The sequence below is a fragment of the Galleria mellonella genome, unplaced genomic scaffold (genome assembly GCF_026898425.1).
Source record: "Galleria mellonella isolate WM207_F2 unplaced genomic scaffold, CSIRO_AGI_GalMel_v1 utg270, whole genome shotgun sequence".
In the NCBI taxonomy this organism is placed as follows: Eukaryota; Metazoa; Arthropoda; class Insecta; order Lepidoptera; family Pyralidae; genus Galleria; species Galleria mellonella.
In genome coordinates this window covers 1,333,260-1,357,189 of record NW_026442062.1, presented here as the reverse complement: position 1 = coordinate 1,357,189, position 23,930 = coordinate 1,333,260, and the positions used below count along the sequence as shown (strand labels likewise).

General features: G+C 33.1%; 1 protein-coding gene across 1 annotated transcript in view; it reads left to right on the top strand.

Moving 5' to 3' along the window:
* Nucleotides 1-7,879: 7,879 nt before the first annotated feature.
* Nucleotides 7,880-23,930, top strand: part of LOC113523358 (proton-coupled amino acid transporter-like protein pathetic) — a 60,065-nt gene continuing 44,014 nt past the window's right edge. Inside the window, exon 1 of the mRNA XM_026909297.3 lies at nucleotides 7,880-8,066. The gene's annotated coding sequence lies outside the window, so the exon portion shown is untranslated. The remainder of the gene's footprint in view (nucleotides 8,067-23,930) is intronic.

Below are 23,930 nucleotides of genomic sequence, written 5' to 3'. Positions count from 1 at the left end.
AGTGATGATGATGATTACGAAAGGAAAATAAATGAATGAGTGACGAAAATTTTTTTTTTATTAGTTTCAACATTTTCATATACAGGTTTATACTGAATAAATTAGAAAACTTTATTTATATATAAAATAACTATAAAATAAAATTAACAAACAATATTATTGTGACAAATTAATAGGCAGTCAATTATGTAAGTATATTTGTTATTAGCACTCACACATAAAAACTTTTTGACTGTTATAATTAATCCGTCCAAAACAGTAAATGTACAATTTTAACTACTATATTTATGTTTTGTTTTTAGTTTTTAAATTGAATATTGTGAAAATTGATATGTGATACGTAATATTAAATGCTAGTTTAAGAATAATATGAATAAATTATGTTAACACAATTTTTTTGTATTAATTTTGTCAGTGAAGTTTTGAAGTCTTGTGTAACATAGTGACATGCAATAATTTGACATTTAATTCCACAAAAAAGAAAAAAAACTTGTTATTATGATAAAATTCCTCTGATAAAACAACACTAAAACCTAACTACGGTTGTCGGGGAGAAAGGGATTGTTAGTAATGGAGACTGAGAATCCTATTGCTAGCAATATACCCAACCAGGTCGACCTCCTCGTGATTCTCCCTGGAAACTATCATGGTTAATTCCTGATGAATTCATCATGATGGGCTAATTGACCTGTTTTCATTCTCATCTATCACCCTTCACTGGTGCTCCGCCAGTGTATCCCGTTAGCGCAGGCGGAGTTACCATACCATTTTCACCCATCAAAAAAAAAACTACGGTTACCAACCTAATAGCTAGTAGTTGGCACTATTGGCTGGCGAGTTAACACTGTACTGGCAAACTCGCCCTCATGGGGGAGGCCTATATTCAGCAGTGGACAGTTTACAGTGCATATGATGAAACATCACATCAATTATCATCATCATCATCGCAAGTTTATCAACTCCTATCACATGGTTCATAAGTTCGACACGACAGATGATAAACATCACAGGATACACTGTGACGCCAATGGCCTTAAATACATTGAAATAACGTAAAATATTACTATTCCAAAAGTCTAAGGTGTTATGCCTCTCTATACTGTAATTTCATAGCCATATCCCACCGTATAAACCGATACACAACCACGTAAGCAGGGGGGAAAGGGATTGTTAGCAATAGAGTTTGACAGCCCCATTGCTAGCAATATGCCCTATAAGGTCGACCTCCAAATGGTTCCCCCTGGAAACCATCGTGAACAATTCTTGTTGAATTCGTCACGATGGGCTAATTGACCTACTTCATCCTCACCTATCATCCTTCATTGGTGCCCCGTCGGTGTATACCGATAGCGCGGGTGGGGTTACCATTCCATTTTTTTTTATGGGTGAAAATGGTATGGTAGCCCCGCCTGCGCTAACGAGATACGCTGGCGGAGCACCAGTGAAGGGTGATAAATGAGAATAAAAAGAGGCCAGTTAGCCTATCATGACGAATTCATTCAAGGAATTAACCATGATAGTTTCCAGGGGGTACCGCGAGGAGGTCGACCTGGTTAGATATATTGCTAGCAATGGGATTCTCAGTTTCCATTACTAACAGTCCCTTTCCCTCCCGTTACCATTCCATTATCACCCATTAAAAAAAAAACTACGTAAGCACAGCCATTAAACTTTTAACTTTTTTTTTCTATAATTTACATACATCATATTCGTCTTAAGTATCATGCAAACACATTTTTAACCTTTTAGAAAACCTTCATTGGTTATTGTGTAACTTAAAGTACGTGCTTAGTTTTGTAACACTTTTAAGCTAAGTACCAATCTATACTAAATAGTAACTTGTACTTGTGAAAGTTTGTAGAATAGTTATTTAAATGTCTGTTACACAATAACGCTTGAACGATTGAACAAAGTTTAATGGAATTTAGTATTAAGATAGATCTTGCCCTTGATTAAAAAAAAAATATATATATAATATAGACTTATATTTATAATCATCATCATATTAGACTTTAATTGTCCAGTCGTTGCTATGCTTGGCAGGCGGATTGGCAACCGCAGTTAGGCTTTAGATGTGTTCGACAAGAATGCTGCTGCCCATCCCTCGCCCTTCCTTAGTCGGCTCCTTACGACACCCACGGGATAAGAAGGGGTAGCCCATTCTGTGCCGAGACCACACGGCCAAAACTAATATACGTTGTATCAAAATAAAGGATCATTCATCAAGGAGTGGTCTGTTTTTCTATTCTTTCCTCTTTTTTCTTTTCTGCTGTTATTGGTTTTCCTACTTTTGAAATTCCCACGTATGAAGAGCCGGCATTAAGCTGTATTGGTAATAAATAATTGATTATTTTTAAATATCTATCTATCTATCCTATTTAAGAGCTGCGCTCTTGTCGGTGGAGCTCTTGCCACTCACTACGATTTTCAGCGAGTCTCTTCACCTCTTGATACGACACGACACCAACTCCTTCCTTGATCTGCCTGATGTTTTTTAAATATATATGTACGTAATTAATGACGTCATACAAGCACTGCCAAACTCAAACCATTTTTATGACTAAAGATAGGAACATCAAATTTTGCGCAAAATATCTTATTCAGGTTTTCCCCGTAGCCCCTTATATGTGGAGTTTGAGGATATTTGTAGTATTATAAGGAAAATTAGTTTCGCAGTTCGGTCTATTCAGATGTTCACATTGTATGTTAGTATATTACCTTCTCTAGAATAAGGTACGTTACCCAAACTAGTATTCACAAAACTTACCTACTATTACACGTAGTGGATGCCTTACTAATTTGTACTGGTCCCACAGTCTAAATAACTCATTATTACCAGTCGTCCAACGGTTAAGTCTGAATATAGATATTCATCCTAAATTATTATGTAAATGGAACGCGTCGAAGGCATTTTTTATTCCACTGAGGTGGCAATCGAGCATACAGCCCACCTGAAGGTGAGTGGTTACCGTAGCCTATGAACGCCTACAATACCAGGGCCATTACGCGCGCGTTGCCAACCCTAAAGAAACCTCTTTACTCCCCTTTTGAAGAACCCCATGATGTAGTCTCTTGGGGAAACCTCGGCAGGGAGCTCATTCCATAACCTGAGTGTTCGAGGAAGAAAGCATCTCTGAAACCGCGTTGTAAGCGACCATTTAAGCTGTAGGCATTGGACTACTGCATGTTCCTTACACTGTCCTGTCAGGCGTTACTAGTGATAATCCTTATTTCTTTAGATTAGATATTAGAGAAGCAGTTGTAAAAATTATGTTTATATGTAGGTAGTCAGAAACGAAGCCAACTTCCTCAGCACTATTTGATTCATTTATATTTTTATTACATTTATAATTTACTAGCTAATTCCTGCATGAGAATCTTTAATATTGTTCATTATCGTATGTAACCATGATATGTTCCTTAAGTATGCCCAATTTTAATTTAATAAATGCAATGTGATTCTATAACAAACAACATATTTTATGTTTATAATATACTAATGTTTACCCGTGACTTCGCTCACGTGTGATATTCGATATCCTAAGTTAAAATTAACAAATTTACATACAAATTTTTATCTAAATCGAATCGCCCTTTAGAGGTAGAATTTATAAAAGCTACTGAAGAACTTTTTTAATCAAACCCTAAAAATAAACTCTCATACTTCTAACTTTAAAAACAACAGATTTACTATACAAATTTTCATCCCCCATTTTACCGCTTTAGGACTAAAATTTCCTAAATTGAACCTTGTTAATTTATTTACCATATTATACCTACCCTTCAAATCAAATGCCATACAAGCACATCTGCTTCATGGCAAAAAAGTGGGACAGAGGTACCCATGCAGACGATCTTTCGGCAGTGATGTAACAAATAATTATCTTGAATATTGCCATTCAATAAAATTGGCACCAATTTCATTTTTAGAACACAAATAAATGCCTATAAAAAAAAACATTAGAATGCAATTTACAACGTCACTATTAGGAATATAAAGGTCTCAGGGCAATCTCTCTGCAGTGACATAACAAATAATTATCTTGTATATTGGCAGTTAACAAAATTGGCACCAATTTTATTTTTAGAATAGAAATAAATATCTATAAAAAAAAAATAATAACATAAGAATTCATTTTACAACGTCACTATTAGAAATATAAAGGTCTCAGGGCAATCTCTCTATAGTGACATAACAAATAATTATCTTATGTATTGCCAGTTAATAAAATTGGCATCCATTTTATTTTTAAAACACAAATAAATATCTATAAGAAAATAACATTAGAATGCAATTTACAACGTCACTGCTAGGAATTTAAAGGTCTCTGGACAATCTCTCTGCAGTGTCATAACAGACAATTATCTTGTATATTGCCAATCAATATAACTGGTACTTACTTCATTCTTACGTCTACGTTGCCCATATACGGTAATTATTTCTATAGTTAAATATTGCTTTAACGCCAGTTAAGTAACAAATGTAATTTGATTGACTACAATTTTTTTTTGTAGTTTGTTATGTAATAGAGTTTAATTAACTTTTATCATAATCAAATGTAGTATGAAATAATAATTAAATAGTAAAATTGTAACTACACCATGTCTGTACATGGGAGATATTTTAGAAAATCCTCAGGAATGGCAACGCTTGGGGAGTATCATGGGCGAAACAGTATACTCTGTTATGTCCATGCTACTGCTCATGTCTATAGGCGACGGTTGCCACTTTCTATCAGGTGGACCGTCAGCTTGTTTGCCATTTTAAGTTGCTAAAAAAATATATTAGAAAAACTAATAGCTTACTCTAAAATCTGGTGTATTTGATCTTGATATGCCACCTAAAAGTGATCTACTTCCAAACGTCCTACAAACCTATTTTAACTATTAGTGTTTTGTTGCTGTCTTTCAAATGGAGAAATTAGTGCAAAAGAAAAGGACAAAACATTCAATTGCCAAAATAGGTTTACGAGAGGTTTGGCGTTTTTATAAATAAGGGGGTCAAAATATCTAGTTTTAATCTCGTCGTTTGATCGGAAAAATAGTAGCCTTCTACATACTTATAGGACGTATACACCAAATTTCATAGATTTTTTTTAATGGGTGGTAATGGAATGGCAACCCCACCCGCGCTATCGGTATACACCGGTGGAGCACCAATGAAGGATGATAGGTGACGATGAAGCAGGTCAGTTAGCCCATCATGACGAATTCAACAAGAATTGTTCACGAAGTGACCTCCAAGTGGTTCCAGGGGGAACCACGTGGAGGTCAACCTAATAAGGCATATTAATAGCAATGGGGCTGTCAAACTCCATTGCTAACAATCCCTTTCCCCCCAAATTTCATAGTTATTCCTGCCCACTCCAAAAACTACTCACTTCAAGATTAAGAACAGCGCCTTCAACTACATATGAGCATAGACATAGCACAGTCTAAATTCAAGAAGGGATTAAAAGTTTAAAGACAGAAAAATTATTTCATGCTAAACTAAAAGAATATCTAATTGCAAATTGTTTTTACTCAGTTGACAACTTTTTAGCCATTTAAATTGGGGAAAAAAGTCATGTTACAGTTCCAAAAATCACATATGACTTGCAAATGGTTAATTAATCAGATTGACAGAAATATTGTATACCTAAATAACCAGACTGACTTCAATTCATCTTTGTATGATAAATATGAGATTAAAAACTTTTATTCATTTATTCAATGTAAATCTAAATTATTGCATGGCATATTTATTTAAAAACAAGTCATTATTTGTAAAAGTCATTAAATATAATGTTACATTTAAATTATTATTAATTCATATACATTAGCTGCCTATCGATTAAATTTTGCTATACCCAAACAAATTTCATGTAAGTACTTACTTTTCATAAGAACATTGTAATAACTCTAGTTATAACTATATTTAATGTAAATGTAAATATATATGTATATTTACATTTATATTAAAAAAGTATATTAAATTAATAAAAGTATGTATGTGCATTTTTCAAAAGGCCAAGCTCACTCCCCTCCCTTACAAAATATCTTACAAAAATAATACTAATATGAAAATACAAAAACACATTTATATAAACAAATTTGATTCCCATTCCCACATTTATTTATTTATTTATTTATTCATTAGTACAAATATGTGTACATGGCGGACTTAATGCTAAAAGCATTCTCTCCCAGTCAACCATAGGGAAGTGTCAGAATACTCGAATGCGGTACCACATCAATATATATTACAAAGGTATAATTTCTCAAAAGCAAATTCATATGAATATATCCGTATGCCTTCATTGATCCTCTATAAAGGTGAACAGGATAATTTGTTAAAGGCTACCGGAATTGGAATTTACAATTTATCTCTATACATGTATATTTATTGATTTGTAATTGCATACGAATACGTTTGATTTATTATTTGTATTTGTATATTTTTAATTTGTATTATTTTTTATACAATTTAGAATGGCAAACAAGCTTACGGCCCACCTGATGGAAAGTAGTAACCGTCGCCTATAGACATGAGCAGTACCATGGACATAACAGAGTATACTGTATCGCCCATGATACCCCCTATGCGTTGCCATTCCTGAGGACTCAGGTGTTATTCCTCTGTACCCTATAATTCACGCCATATCCCACCCTTCAAACCGAAACACAGCCATGCAAACACAACTGCTTCACGGTTGAAACACGAATGGGACAGAGGTACCCAAGCAATCGACTTTTGTACAAAGTCTCCCTCTTAATTCATATTCACAAATTATGCATTACAGTCATAATTAATTAACAAAAATCACCCTGCATGGAAAAGGGTGATTGTTCAGCAGCGAATCGTTAACGCCTGAAATCATGATTTACACTATGGTATAAAATAAAAAATACAAAATTAAAAATGTATTATGAAAAACATCGAGAAAATGCAATATAAGTATTAAAAAATAAAGTACAAAAGAGAACAGAAAGAGTAAGTTGTTTAGAAAATATTTTTTGATGTAAACTTTTGTAATAAACGCTCGCATACAAGTTGTTGATGCTTTTATAAGACGATCCAATAAAATGTAATATTATGTTTTATGAGATAGATATTTATGTTTTATAATTATTAAAATAAGCTATGATATCATCATCATTATCTTCCTACCCTTATCCCAATCATTTGGGGTCGGCGTAATATGATTTTATCCATATTACAAAAAGATTTGGTTTTAGTTTTACGACCGGCCACCTGCCTGACGTCAACCCTCTTTGGGAGGGTAAAATAAGCTATGACAATCTACCTGAATTATCTCGACTAACATACCATCACGTAATTTTTTTTTATACAACTTAGAATGGCAAACAAGCTGACGGCCCACCTGATGGAAAGTGGTAACCGTCGCCTATAGACATGAGCAGTATCATGGACATAACAGAGTATACTGTTTCGCCCATGATACCCCCCATGCGTTGCCATTCCTGAGGACTCAGGTGTTATTCCCCTGTACCCAGTAAATTCACACCATATCCCACCGTTCAAACCGAAACACAGCCATGCAAACACAACTGCTTCACGGTTGAAACACGAATGGGACAGAGGTACCCAAGCAATCGACTTTTTCCCGTCTGTTATAAAACATAAGACATACTCGTACAGCGCGAAAGTCTAAACTTTAAATGTAACCTTTTCGCCACAATATAAACTTATATAACTAGATACAAATAACAATATTGCGAGACAGTTGAGAGAAAAACTTGTTACATTTGATACTATGTTTTTTTTTTTATGCTGTTATTTGCATACTCTAACATTTTGGTGTGTGCGCAATGTGAAGCAAGAGTCGCCATCCCAAACAATATGCAATGTTTGAGTTTTCACAGCATCTATAGTTTAATGTTTATTTAAACAAGACGGCGAATACACGCGCCTGCGCATAATTATTTTGTTTTTTTTTTTTTAACAAATAAACAAACAAGTGTCTTGTTGTTTCGTATTTGTTTTATTGTTTTGTGTATGTATTTGTGTGTGTGTGTGATAAGTGAATTAATGTTGCTTGTGATAAAAATTTGTCGTTTTTCATGTAAGTATTTATTTTTTTGTAGTACGTTAAAAGAAAATGTTTATTTTTGTGAATTGTTTTTTTTTTTTGAATGAATTTCTTCGCTGCAGAATTTTTATTTTTCTCCTTTTTTTTATAATTGATACAACAAAAATTTTTAAAAATATATATGTAAACAACGCGAAAGTTTAAAATTAAGTAATATATGGAAAATAGAAAACATTTCACACATAGAATATTTAATATATGTTTATTATTATTATTATATATTTAATATTAGATATTTTGTTTATTTTCTTTCGTAGGTTTATGTTTGTCAATTTGAAAAGTACTAAGAAATGTATTATTTTAAATTTTATTATTTATGAAATAGAAATAGGTAAATGAATTTTTTTATTACGCGTATCTTAAAAATGAGAAAAGAAGCATATTTTTTGGTTTATTTTTTTTAATTTACATATTTTAAACTTACGTTGATTCATTAAATAATATTTATAAAAAATCATATTATTATTAATATAAAATGTACGAAACGGAATGCAAACAGATCAAACCCGTGGCCCACTTTAATGGCATATTATTTTATGGGTTTATTTTGTTATTTTATTACACAGATTATATTTATACTTCCTCTAGCCATTAAATTACTTTGTATTAATTAGATAACTAACATTTTCTTATATGTATAATTACAAACATGCTGCCTTTAATTGTATAAGGTCGTTTTTAGACACACACACACACACATGTTTTTATTTATTTTTGAAACTATTAAAAAAAACGGCCAAGTGACTAGGTTCTTTGTACCGAAGATTCCATTCATAATCATAATTTTTAAAAATCATATTGTGTTACCAATAAATTTTCGGTTTTTGGATTTTCAAATTTCAAATCTCATGATTCTATGTCAACGGGAACTATTTTAGATTTTGATTCCTTTGCAAATGTTGCGTTGACATAGAAGTTTAATTTCTTTCATAGCTCTAAGGGAACGGAGACTTATATTTGGTATTAATTTAAACTTAATACCTCCACGATTCGATTTTCTGAGGAAAAAAGGTCTTAAAAGACGGATAGACGGACGAACAACAAAGTGATCCTATAATGATTTCGTTTTCACCTATAAAGCTACGGAATCCTAAAAATAAGATATTGATATAAAAAAAGTAATACACTAGTGACCTCTATTTTTTTGTAATCCATTAAATAACAATCCTAATAATATAAATGTGAAAAATAAACATGTTTGGATGTTTGTTATTCAACCGCTCAATTAACGGTTAAACGGATTTGGATGGAATTTAGCACAAAGATAGAACATTTACTAAATTAACATGTAGAAATACATTATTCATAATCATAAGTCTATTTGAATAAAGATTATTTCTATTCTATTTTATAAACTTTATATCATAATTCATCTAGACAAAGTCGCGAGAAATAACTAGTGACTAATAATGCTTCGAGTTCTAGTACAGTATTACGCTGCACTGATTCGAATCAGGAGAGACTATAAGACAAACAGACAGGCTGAAGCACTTTATAAGTCAATTAGCTGCAAACTACAAGTTTAAAAAAGAAAACGAATCTAAAAGAACATTCTAAATTCACATATATTTTTTATGTTTAAATATTTTATCCTTTTCAACCGACTTTAAAAAGTAGAAGATTCTATTATATATTCTAATTGGGTTGTACCTTTTCTTATGTTTGTTAACTCAGAACTCCATTATATATAAAGTGATTTAGAAAAGCATTTTTTTCCGATAGTATATACTATCAGATTGGTCCCGTAAGAATTTTATCAAAATCGATTCAGTAATTTAGTTTTTAAATTAAAATAACTTATATTGTCACGGTCAGTGTTATTTTGCGGAACAAAATCCTAAATTATTTATTCTAGCGGTCAATAAGGTAAACCCGTTTTAGTCCCATTTTAATTATGTCATCACTAAAGCCACTATTTTTTGTGACCAAACAAAATCTATTTATTTAAAAGATCCTCGTGATCATTAAAATATTTATTTATGCAAATATGATTTGGAGGTACCAACACCAACCACTCGTAACCACGGCTTAACGCAGCGAGAGCACGCGGCCTTCCGCAATTTAGTACAAGGTTCGAACGATCACCGCTCGAGTACGAAGGCAGCGCGGACGCATGCATAATCATTCTAATGGTTTATAAACAGTTGAAAAAGGTTCGGCGTTACGTAGATCGTATACATTTAGATGGAGTAACGCGTGTAAAAAAAACGTCTAACATTTTTTTTTGTTCACGTCAATTTCCGGTATTGCAAGCAATAACTATCTTTGTAATTAATCTTTTTTTATGCAACATAGAATGGCAAACAAGTTGATAGCCGACCTAATAGAAAGTGGTAACCGTCGCCTATAGACATGAGCAGTACCATGGACATAACAGAATATACTGTTTCGCCCATGATACCCCCCATGCGTTGCCATTACTGAAGACTCGGGTTTTATTCCTTTGTACTCTGTAAATTCACTGTCATATCCCACCCTTCAAACTAACTTCAAAAGGCAGAAACACGAATGAGACAGAGTTGCCCAAGCAAACGACTTTTGTACAAAGTTTCTCTCTATTAAATAATCAAATATCTGTAATAAATAAGACTATACCAGAGGGAGACTTTGTACAAAAGTCGATTGCTTGGATACCTCTGTCCCATTCGTGTTTCTACCATGAAGCAGTTGTGTTTGCATGGCTGTGTTTCGGTTTGAAGGGTGGGATATGGCGTGAATTTACTGGGTACGGAGGAATAACATCTGAGTCCTCAGGAATGGCAACGCATGGGGGGTATCACGGGCGTAACAGTATACTCTGTTATGTCCATGGTACTGCTCATGTCTATAGGCAACGGGTATCACTTTCTGGTGGGCTGTCAGCTTGTTTGCCATTCTAAGTTGTATAAAAAAAAATAGCTAAGCCGATAATTTAACTGATCGTTCTTGAAACGTTTTTTAAGTGTTAGTGGTCCGTCTTGAAGTGTATAATCTATATAAAGGCATAGACAATAATAATATGTTTATAATATAATATTACTCGTATAGCATAGTAAACAATCTTGATATATCCTGTTATTGAAATAACAGTGCCAGCAGCCATACATGAGTATAACGGATTAACCTAATTAGGAATAAATACTACTATGCTTTAGAATAACTATTTTTTTTTTTATACAACTTAGAATGGCAAACAAGCTGACGGCCCACCTGATGGAAAGTGGTAACTGTCGCCTATAGACATGAGCAGTACCATGGACATAACAGAGTATGCTGTTTCGCCCATGATACCCCCCATGCGTTGCCATTCGTGATGACTCAGGTGTTATTCCTCTGTACCCGGTAAATTCACCCCATATCCCACCCTTCAAACCGGAACACAGCCATGCAAACACAACTGCTTCATGGTTGAAACACGAATGGGACAGAGATACCCAAGCAATCGACTTTTGTACAAAGTCTCCCTCTGGTACTACTATAGTAGAGTAAAATTTACGGGGAATAATTAAATTATTCAATAATTATTAATTAACATCATCATCATCATATCAGCCGTTACCTGTCCATTGCTGAACATAAGCCTCCCCCTTGAGAGGTTTTGCCAAGTAGTTGCCACGTTTGGCAGGCGGATTGGCAACCGTAGTTAGGCTTTGGAGATGTTTTAATAGGGACAATCCAGCCCATCCCTCGCCCTCCCTTAGTCGCCTATTACGACATCCACGGGAAAGGAAGGGGTGGCCTATTTTATGGCGGGACCACACGGCGACAATCCCAAAGTTAGCAATAAATCTAGTAAAAGTAATAAGCCACTCCTTCCTTTTCCATGAACGTCGTTAGAGGCAACTAAGGGAACTTAGTAGACGAGGGAGGGGAACAGCGTCCCTATTGAAACATCAGCAAAGACTTGCTAACCCGTTTACCAAGCATGGCAACTACTGGCAAAACCCTTCTTAATGGGGGAAGACTATGTTCAGCAGTGAACAAATTAACAGCTGATATAATGATGATGATATAATGAGACAATAAATTAAGAGAGGAAATAAGTATAATTAAGGAACTATAATTACGGAAAAACCGAGATAGAGCGGAAAATCAAATGACAATTAAAAATCCAGTATATATATATATATATATATATATATATATATATATATATATATATATATATAAAAAAAAATATATTGTGTTATAAATAAAATAGATAATAGACCAGTGATTCTCAACCACTGTGCCGCGGCACTTTTGTGTGCCGCCAAATTTTGCAAATATTTAAAATTTTTGTCATAAACTATTTACGCAGTGTGTTGTAGTAAGTAAATAATTTTTATCTTTTTCTTTGTGTGCCGCCAAATTTTGAAATCGTTAAATATGTGCCGCAACAAAAAAAAAAGGTTGAGAATCACTGTAGGTAATAGACAATGCGATTAATTTGTTTGTTCTAAACACTCATATTGTTTCACACTCGTATCTATAGTGACGTATTATTGAGGAATCACTTATAAAATGCTCAAGCGATGATTGATTGAACATTGTTTATCGTTAATAATTGCTATGAATCAATCATTGAAATATCATTCACCTTGTTGACGAACAATTTCTGAATTCCCACTAATGATAATAATAGTACATTGAAACTTTCCAAGTTATTACACAACAAACAAACACCCGTAGGAGCATTTTCCGAGATAATAGGCTTATTTGTGGACTAATTATTATCGCAAGGCACTCGGATAATCGAAAATCCGGATAATTGGATAGTTGAGTGCATGACGATATGTTATTTTTTTATACATTGTTTTACTTACAGAATGACAACTCATGTTGCTTGCTTATGATTATCTCTTAGATGCGATGATTACTTAACATATGTTCTTAACAACTTTATAACCTCATTATAAACGATTATATAATAATTAATAGATGGTTATTCAAAACCACAAAAAAAGATAAAACTCATGTTCATTTTTAACAACGTCTACACATATATATGTGTAACAAACTTATTTATTGTTTCTAACAGCTATTTCTATTTCATCCGAAAGTCAGAAATGTCTTCTTCCAGGTGAGTACGTCGCAGCATCTCGCCTCGAACTATCCCCTAATACATAATCCCCTAATACATAATAAGTATATAAAATTTCCATAATATATATAAACAAATAAAATTTATTTATTTGATTTGCTTAAATATTACTTGCTATATTTAGTGATCCGGATAATTGCAAATCCGTATAACTGATTTCCGAATAATCGTACCTTTAAATAATATAAAACGAAGCTTGAGTCTGCATCTGCATAAATAACTGCGGTTAACAATCCGTCTACCAAGCGTGGCAACTACTAGCAAAACCCCATGAGGGAGGTTTGTTTTTTTTAATGGATGATAATGGAATGGTAGCCCCACCCGCGCTATCGGTATACACCAACGGGGCAGCAGTAAAGAATGATAGGTGAGGATGAAGTAGGTCAGTTAGCCCATCGTGACGAATTCAACAAGAATTATTCACGATGGTTTCCAGGGGGAACCACGTGGAGGTCGACCTAATAAGGCATATTACTAGCAATGAAGCTGTCAAACTCCATTACTAACAATCCTTTTCCCCCCTGGGAGGCTTATGTTCAACAGTGGACAGTTAAAGGCTGATAGGATAGGACAGGATAGATTTTTAGATAGAATTTTATTGCATCGCCTTTAAAATACATAATAAATTAATAGAATGGATAACTCATATTTAACTGTTATATTTCATATATATTTAACCACTTTTACCTCCATCAATAACTGTCATTGATAATCCGTTTTGTAAAAAATATCCATTAAAATAAATCAAGGGTGATCTCATGTCCGATCCACGAAAATACCTTCGAAAGTTCATTGTACGTCGCGCAAGATGTATTTTGTTGACGAGGGACAGGTTTCAATTTATTTGAGTTAACCTTTTCCTTAATATATATTTCATATACAGGCTGATATCCAAAGATCTCTTATAGAGAATTCTACTAGTGAAACTGGACGTGTTTTCAAAAAGAAATATGGCTTGAAAATAATCAAATTTATGTCATTCCATAACCACCATCTTTATTCGTAGTCATCGTCATCATTTCAGCCATTATACGTCCACTGCTGGACATAAGCCTCCCCGATAGACTGCCATAAAGAACAGTCCTGAGCCACTTGCATCCAATTTATTCGTTGTATCTCATTTTTATTCTTACGCTAATACACTATTTAAACTAAATAGTTTTAGGTAACAAAATGGTAGCCGTGTGGTTCCGACATAGAATAGGCCACCCCTTTTTATCCCATGGGTGTCGTAAGAATCCACTTCTAAACATAGGCTTCTCCCATAAGTGGAGTTTTGCCAGAAGTAGCCACACTCGGCAGTCGGGTTAACAACCGCAGTTAAACTTTTGGTGTTTTAAGAGGGACACTGCTGCCTATCTCTCGATCATTAAGTTCCCTTAGTTGCCGCTTACGACACTCACGGGAAAGGAAGGGGTAGCCCAGTGTATTTTGAGACCCACAATCATATAAAAAATTACTTAAACTTACTCAAATTTTAATACCTAATTGCCGATCAATTTTTTCTGTGTGCGTTTAACAATTTACAAATATCCACCTCCTGATTACATGTTTCGGCAACATTTTGTTATAATAGCCTAAAATTATTCAAAATTTGCTGTCAATTTTAATTTGACATGTATTGTTTTACCTAAAAGCGATTAACGACTGAATATTCGATCATTGAACAAAATTTGGTAAAACAGAGGTAGCACAATGTTTACTATTTAATTGATTTACATTAAATTAACACATTTTTGTTTTAATTTAACAAATTAATAATATTAAATTAAATCAGATGAAATTTAATGAATAAATGAATGATAGAAAACTTTACTGTTCCCTTCAAAGATTAATACAGATTATAAAGATTGACAATATATGTATACAAACAAAATGAATATATAAAAGAAAAACATCTAAAGACAACCATGGGCGGTTTTATCGCTAAACAGCGATCTTTTCCAGGCAACCTTAAGGTGAAGAGGAATAATTAAAATTGTGTCTGGTCAAAGCGTTGCAGAAAAATAATAAGACTAAAAAAGAGAAAAAAAACCTAATGATAAAATTAACGCACTGTAAACAATAAAAACATAAACCATATAAATAAAAAATATACTTACACATAATAATAAGAAAATACGTATAATATATATATATATATATATATATATATATATATATATATATATATATATATATATATAAACGCAAATAAATAATGCTTACGCATTTACATTTATATATGAAGACAAATATACAAATACCTAAGTATAAGTTGCTACGACGGAGATGATTTTCTTGTTTATTTTTTTATTTTCTTATTGCGTTCCACAAAGTGGTTGGTAGATAACATTACAACATTAATTATGGACCCTATTGGGTACAGCAAGAAGGAGAGAGAAGGACAACCTTTTAAATATTTCTTAAATAGTATTTTAATTTAATTTTTAATTTCTCAAATTAATGGATACAATAATAATGCATTGGAAATTGGAATATTCGATTAATATATCGAAAATAATGAAACAGTTCTATCTTTTACCACTTGATTGCAAGTGAGGTTGTTTATTAGATTCATATATTTAACCCATTCAGCGGTTTGATAGCAATCTTGCTACTTAATACAAATATTTTTTACATTAGCAATCGACTACAAAATGATCGTCTGTCATTAAGAGATTTAGGCTGTAGATAGCAGCAAAATTCAGAATATACTTACGTACAAATATATCTAAATGTGGCACTAAAAGTTGTCAAAGTGAAAAGTTCGCAAAAAATTTCAATACCTTTTTTGACGATAATGTCCTCCTGTATTCTGAGGAGTTTATTGTTAGGATATCTCGAAGAAGCTTTTCCTCAAAAAGGCATCTATACCTATACGTATAAAAGGCCAAAGTTTTCCGACCCTTTCTCCTGGCCACAACATTTTCTTTTGAAATAAAACGAATTTATTATTAAAATGTTAATACTTCTTATACGATTTTAATACGAACAAACGCAAACTTTAATTGTAAAAGTATTCATACTAAAGACTAAAAGTAATAAAAATCGTACTTAGCAATCTTTAATGTCCTACTTTTCGTATTAATGTTGAAATTCTGCAAAATCGCTCAACGTTAGACGAGGGATGAAGTCGCAAAAACTTGAACAAGATTAGCATAGTCGAGAACTAAAGTTTCTTAAATTGAAAAATTGTAATATTATGTAAAAGTTCTTTTATATGTCAGTTGAAATAACTCGATCGATTAGCACCAAATTTGGTATATTATGCAAAGTATCTATCGTAGAATAGAATATAGTGTATTTTTTCGGCATCCTATCATCGGCCATCGGCATTCTACGTGGCATTTTATATGGTGGTAATGGTGATAGAGTAAAAATATTTCCAGTAGTATTTCCGAACCGATACGACAACATAACCTTCAAGAAAAGACTACATTCCTTTTTAAAAGGCCGGCAGCACACCTGCAATGCCATAGGTTGTGTTGTGGGTGACCATGGGCGGCGGTAGTCACTTACCATTAGGTGAGCCGCATGCTCGTTTGCCCCCTGTGTTATATATATATATATATATATATATATATATATATATATATATAACTCCATTGTCTAGAAAACAAAAGCTGTTTATATGTATATACAATAGAAAAAAAACTCAACAGAAATGTATATCATATCTAGCTAAGTAATTCTAGTCTTATGGAAAAAGACTCTTTCTGAGCCATGGGACCTTAATTGTTACAATAATTATTATAAAATATCATTATTTATATATTTATTTATTATATATTGACATAGCTACTCGTATTATGGAAAAATACTATAATAGTAATTCTGTAATAATATTGATATGTATATGAACATAATAAAGTATTTTATAGAAAAAAATTAAAAAGTATGTCTGTTCTTACAAAATTTACGTGATGAAAACGAAAATAAATTATCATTTAATATTAATGATCAAAATCAGTTTACAATCAATAATGATACCGCATATAATATAGGTGATTTAAACTATCAGACGTTTTGAAGCCTCTACAAATTATATAACAAACTGGTTTCAGTTCGATTCGTATACAAACTACCTTTCGAAATTACCTTCTTGAAGTCACTGGCTCATTTCAGGAAGTAACATTTGCATGCATATTTTGGTCAAATGGATACTCAATATAATATTAAATTATTTTTAATGCGGAAAAATAATTAATGGAAAAAACACAAATACTGTATTGAACCAGAATTAGGAGAGGATAACTTTGTACAAAATTCGATTGCTTGGGTACCTCTGTCCCATTCGTGTTTCAACCGTAAAGCAGTTGTGTTTGCATGACTGTGTTTCGGTTTGAACGGTGGGATATGGCGTGAATTTACTGGGTACGGAGCAATAACACCTGAGTCCTCAGAAATGGCAACGCATGGGGGGTATCATGGGCGAAACAGTATACTTTGTAGTAGTAATTGTTTATATTTATAATAAGTTTACTCTTGTAATCTTTTGGAGAAACAATAAAGTGTATCTATCTATCTATCTATCTGTTATGTCCACGGTACTGCTCATGTCTATAGGCGACGGTTACCACTTTCCATCAGTTGGGCCGTCAGCTTGTTTGCCATTCTAAGTTACATAAAAAAATGTGAAAGTAAGTTTGTTTGTTTGTTATCTTAGAATGCCTTCAGTTTAAACAATTAATATAAAATTTTATAACCACGTACTGTATGGGAAAAGAAAAGATATAGGCTGCTTTTTAATTTTAATATAAAATTATTTTTAATGCAAAAAAAAAACTAATTAATGTCCGAGAGAAGAAAAAACGCGAATTCTGCTTTAAACAGGAATTATGTAAATTTAAATAAAGCTTAGAATTTACGATTAGATATGTGTAGTTGGATGTTTTCCCACAGGATGTTAACTCGAAAATGTATGAATATAAACTAGTAAAAGAGCTCAAACAACTAGTACCTTGTTAATTAAATATGTTTTAGCATAGAGGAAGAGGATGAATTTGACTTCCTCATGGTCCCTTAAAAACTAATTCATCGTCATATCAACCTTTGCCTGTCCACTGCTGAACATAAGCCCCACTCTTTGGAGTTTGTCAGTAGTTGCCACGCTTGGCGGGCGGATTGGCAATCGCAGTCAGGCTTTAGAGATGTATTAAGAGGGACGCTGCTGCCCAACCCTAGCCTTCACTTAGTCGCCTCTTACGACTAATTAATTGTAATTAATTATTTAATTAATTCCTAGTAAATTTGTCACGATGGACTAACTCGACTTTATTTATCATCTATCATCATTCATCGATACCCCGCCAATGTGTACGGGGAATGCGGGCTTAATTACTACCGTCCTTTAACAAATTTATTTTGGAATTGGGGTTCGGAGGGAGAGTGATTGATAATACAAGATCTCACCACTAGGAATATACACATGAGATCGACCATCACATGGTCTCCCTTGTATACTATCATGGTTAATTCCCAGTGAATCCGTTTACACTTATCTATCATACACTGGTACAAAAGAACAAGCGGGATCTTTGTTCTGTTATCACCTATTATAATAATTAAAAATTGTCCTTTCCTTAATTCGATTTTGATAAAACTTCTATGAAACCAATCTAAAAGTATATATCTTATTAGATAAAAAAGAAATAAAAAGGTAACAATTAAAAAAAAATACCACAGAATTTAGAACTTAATCCTTTTTTCGGGATCGATTGAAAAAGAAAGAAGAATGCTAAAACAACCTGGAATAGGCTTTTATGAGTATATCAAGTTTTCCTTTTATTGTATAATATTTGTACATTATATATGCGTTATTCCCTCGGTTAGTTCTTACAACACTCTAGGGACGGACGTAAGTCATAACACATTGTATTCTTACCTCTTCACCATATAAGTTCAGACAAAATGATGATTTAAGGAAGTAAAACTTCCATTTGGACCGTCATATTTTAAAATTATTTATTCAAAACCTTTCTCAGACCTAAATCTGGAAATTTCTCCAATCACTGGGGGTGGGTAAGTCCTCAGAAAATTGTCAGAGCGGTTTAGATCTTAATGCTCTGAATAATCATTTTTCGTTTTCCCCTGTTACACTCAGTATTGTGACTAAGGCAAATACTATCTCATATCTTTCTAATCTTGGCCCACCCGATTGTCTTCCATTCACTTTTAGCTTGGTGTCTGTAGATGTTGTCAAGAGAACCATTCGATCATTATCTTCTAAAGCTATCGGTAGCGATAATGTGAGCCTTGATATGATCCTTCCCGTGTTGGATGTTATTTTGCCTGTGCTCACTCACATAATTAACTTTTCTCTCATGCATAATGTCTTCCCATCACAGTGGAAAAAGGCTTACGTCATACCATTTCCTAAATCTGCTAATCCGACTAGCTTTTCCCAGTACCGTCCCATATCTATTCTTCCTATTCTTTCAAAAGTCTTAGAATCCATTGTTCACAGCCAATTATTTAAGTTTCTTTCCACTAACAACCTTTTATGCCTCTTTCAATCGGGCTTCCGACCCTCTCATAGCACTACTGGAGCGCTTCTTAATATTACAGAGGACATACGTCGGGCTATGGATGACACAAAATTGACTGCAATTGTTTTGTTGGATTTCAGTAATGCTTTCAATTCGGTTGATTTTGACGTTCTCCTCGGCACCCTTCGTGCAGTCAACGTTTCCAGTCCAGTTATCGAATGGTTCTCTTCTTTTCTTTTCGGCCGTCAGCAGTGTGTTAGAACCAATGATGGTTTATCGAACTGGGCTTCATTAACTGCTGGTGTGCCTCAAGGCGGTGTACTTTCCCCTTTATTATTTTCTATCTTTATTAATAATATTTCTCGAGTCATTACTTCTCCCTTCCATCTGTATGCGGATGATCTGCAGTTGTACCGTCACTTTATGCTGTCTGAGGTTACACAGGCAACTTCAGCTCTAAACGATGATCTACTGGCTATTCACTCCTGGGCTAAATCATTTGGTCTTATTGTTAATCCGGCCAAATCTCAAGCTATGATTGTCGGTAGTGGCAGGCTGAGGTGTAAGTTGGAATGGTCTCAGATTCCTCCATTGGTATACGAGGGTACTGAGATATCTTATAATGATAAAGTGAAAAACTTAGGACTTATTATGGATAGTACATTATCGTGGACCTCTCATATTAATGACATTAGTAGACGGATGTATTTTTCATATCACTCTCTCAAACGTCTCCAATACTTTCTCTCTTTCAATACCAAAATTATGCTTGCACAATCTATTCTTCTTCCCATTCTGGATTATGCCGATGTCTATAGGCGACGGTTACCACTTTCCATCAGGTGGGCCGTCTGCTTGTCTGTCTTGTCTGTCTGCCATTCTATGTTGTATAAAAATAAAAAAAATGACCGAGGAGCTGCTAAATAAGCTTGAGCGGTTGCAAAATTTAGCGATAAGGTTTATTTTCAGCTTACGAAAATATGATCATGTCTCGGAATACCGCACTCGTTTAAAGTGGCTCCCAATTAGACAGCGTCATGAGACACATGTCCTAGCGGTCCTATATAATATCCTTAATGATCCCAATTCTCCTTCCTACCTTCGTTCCCGGTTCCAATTGTTACCTCCTCCTTCCAGACCTAGACGTCTTTGTCTGAACCAGTCCAGGGTACTGAAGTTTCCAGCTGTAAAACCCATTTTATGGGTAATTCATTTGCAGATCGTGCTGTACAGCTGTGGAATAAACTTCCCGTGAGTATTCAGAATAGCCCGTCTAGCAGTTCCTTCAAAAAAAGATTAAAATCATTCTATCTTTCCAATTTAGTTTAAATATAAAAATGATTAGAAGACTGTCATCATTGTGTTCTCTTGTATTTGATATTTATATGTTGTATTTAACGTGTGTATGTATGTGTGTATATGTATATGTATGTATGTATATATATGTATGTTTATGTGTGTATATATGTATATGTATATATATATAATTATTTATAATTTATATAAACATTTATTTAAATTTCTGTCTTGCACTACTACTGCCCACTCACTACTTCCTATGCCACTGCGTTAGGTTGACTGGAAGAAATCTCTTTTAGAGATAAGTTCGCCTTTGCTAACATTGTTATTAACTTATTGTTGTTACTGTATGTTTTAGTGCAATAAAGAATATATATATTATCAGCACTAGAAAAGACATTTTTTTTACAATTTTGATGTAATCCTAATGGTTTTTTGACTGGGTACGTTTGATGAAAAACTTACAACATAGAATATGTCATTTTTTTTATTTAAACATGTTTTTGATCAATGACGATCACTGTTTGACGTTGATACTCCCTATTAGCATTTATTTAAAGTGAATAAGGAAAAATGCCAAAATCCAATTGCAAACAAACACAAGTAATAGATAAAATGTAAATATGTAATTTAAAAATATATTTATTAAAAATTGTTGAACCTAAATTAGATTCGAAGTATTAGATAAATTAGAAGTATTGTCTCTGGTCTTACAGAAAATCATTAAAATCATTTTCTTAGATATAAAGTTTGCTTGGGCACCCCTGTCCCATTCGTGTTTCAATCGTAAATCAGTTGTATTTACATGGCTATGTTTCGGTTTGAAGGGTGGGATATGGCGTGAATTTACTAGGTACAGAGGAATAACATCTGAGTCCTCAGGAATGACAACGCATGGGGGGTATCATGGGCGAAACAGTATACTCTGTTATGTCCATGGTACTGCTCATGTCTATAGGCGTCGGTTACCACTTTCCATCAGGTGGGCCGTCAGCTTGTTTGCACTTTCTAAGTTGAATAAAAAAAAGTACAGTCGCGACTACAATTTCCAATGGGGTAGTCAAAGCATAAATAATAATTTGACCACAATAGAATATTAGTGTTTTACTCTTTTAAGGACTAAGCAATAGACCGAGATGTGACCATTTTGTATCACTATGGCACACGCACGAAAAGAAAAAATTGTGTTACGTCTTTTATGTATTTTGTTTTTTTTTTGTATATATATTTATCTTTTTTTTATTTATGTCTATATATGTTATTATTTGTGTGCTGTAAGTAATGCAAATAAATTATGTATCTATTTACTTATTTATAATAATAGATTATTATTATTATTAATGCTTATTTTCATCCTTAATAATTGAGATGCAAATGTGCATGCATGCTGCCGTAGCTAATGCAACGTTTTTGTATCCCAGACTATGTTATGTTCTTTTAAAAAATAGATAATAACATGAGATTTCAGAAATATTTTTAAATATCCTATACTGTAGTCTCTTGGAAAAACAATTCCAGTACAACTGTATATTTTTTTATATATATTGTATTATAAAATCTATATTGTACATAATTTACATTGGACACATTAAAAATATTTAATATGTGATGGCAAACTTGTCCCATAGACGGATCTCTTACAATCAACCTTTGAGAAACTGGAATAAAACTATAGAATGTTCAAGGGTAAAAACTGTACATATGAAGGTAAAACCTTATAATACCGAGTAAAAATTAAACATAAGGTTGCATACATATTACAATAATAAGTAGATAGATAGATAGATAGATAGATAATTTATTTACATTACTTACAGCACACAAATTACAATAAAAACATACACATAACACACAGTAAAAAAGCTAAAAGAATGAAAATAAAAAAGCAACAAAAAAAAAAATATATATAAACCAACAATTTCCTTTCTTTCCTTTCCTTTATGCGTGTGCCACAGTAACTAGTAGTAAGTAATTGAATACACCTTATAAAATATTATATATATATATATATATATATATATATATATATATATATATATATATATATATATATATATATATATATATATATATATATATATATATATATATATATATATATATATATATATATATATATATATATATACATATATATCTTATTTACCAAGACAACATATATTCACGATATATACATATCGTGAACAATATATTAACGTGGTACACCACGTTAATATATTTTTAGTTGCCATACGATGCTGGCATAGAATGGGTCATTACTTCCTGACCCATAGACGTTGTAAGAGGCGATTAGGTGAACTTAATGATCAAAGGAACGACAGTGTCCTTTTTAAAACAACACTAAATACAAAACTGCGGTTGCTAACTCGCCTGCCATGCGTAGCAACTATTAATAAAATTCCTCCAATAGTGAATGTTGACCCAATATAGAGGAGTCCTATACCCAGCAGTGGACAGATCATAACAGCAGAAATGATGATGATGATGATATTTTTATGTACCATAATTATCTTTATCTGCAAACAATAATAGTTATTATTCAATCATTTATTTATTTACCAGAGGGAGACTTTGTACAAAAGTCCATTGCTTGGATACCTCTGTCCCATTCGTGTTTCAACCGTAAAGCACTTGTGTTTGCATGACTGTGTTTCTGTTTGAAGGGTGGGATATGACGTGAATTTACTGGGTACAGAGGAATAACACCTGAGTCCTCAGGAATGGCAACGCATGGGGGGTATCAAGGGCGAAACAGTATACTCTGTTATATCCATGGTACTGCTCATGTCTATAGGCGACGGTTACCACTTTCCATCAGGGGGACCGTCAGCTTGTTTGCCATTCTAAGTTGTATAAAAAAAAATCAAAATTTATACGAGTATAAGGGCTCAGAACTGCAAACAAGGTGCAAAGCAATCTCGTGGCGCTTTAAATATATTTCACTTTTTAACTATAATAAAAAAAAAGACTATAGTGAACTATTTGTCATTCGACGGCCGGCAAAAT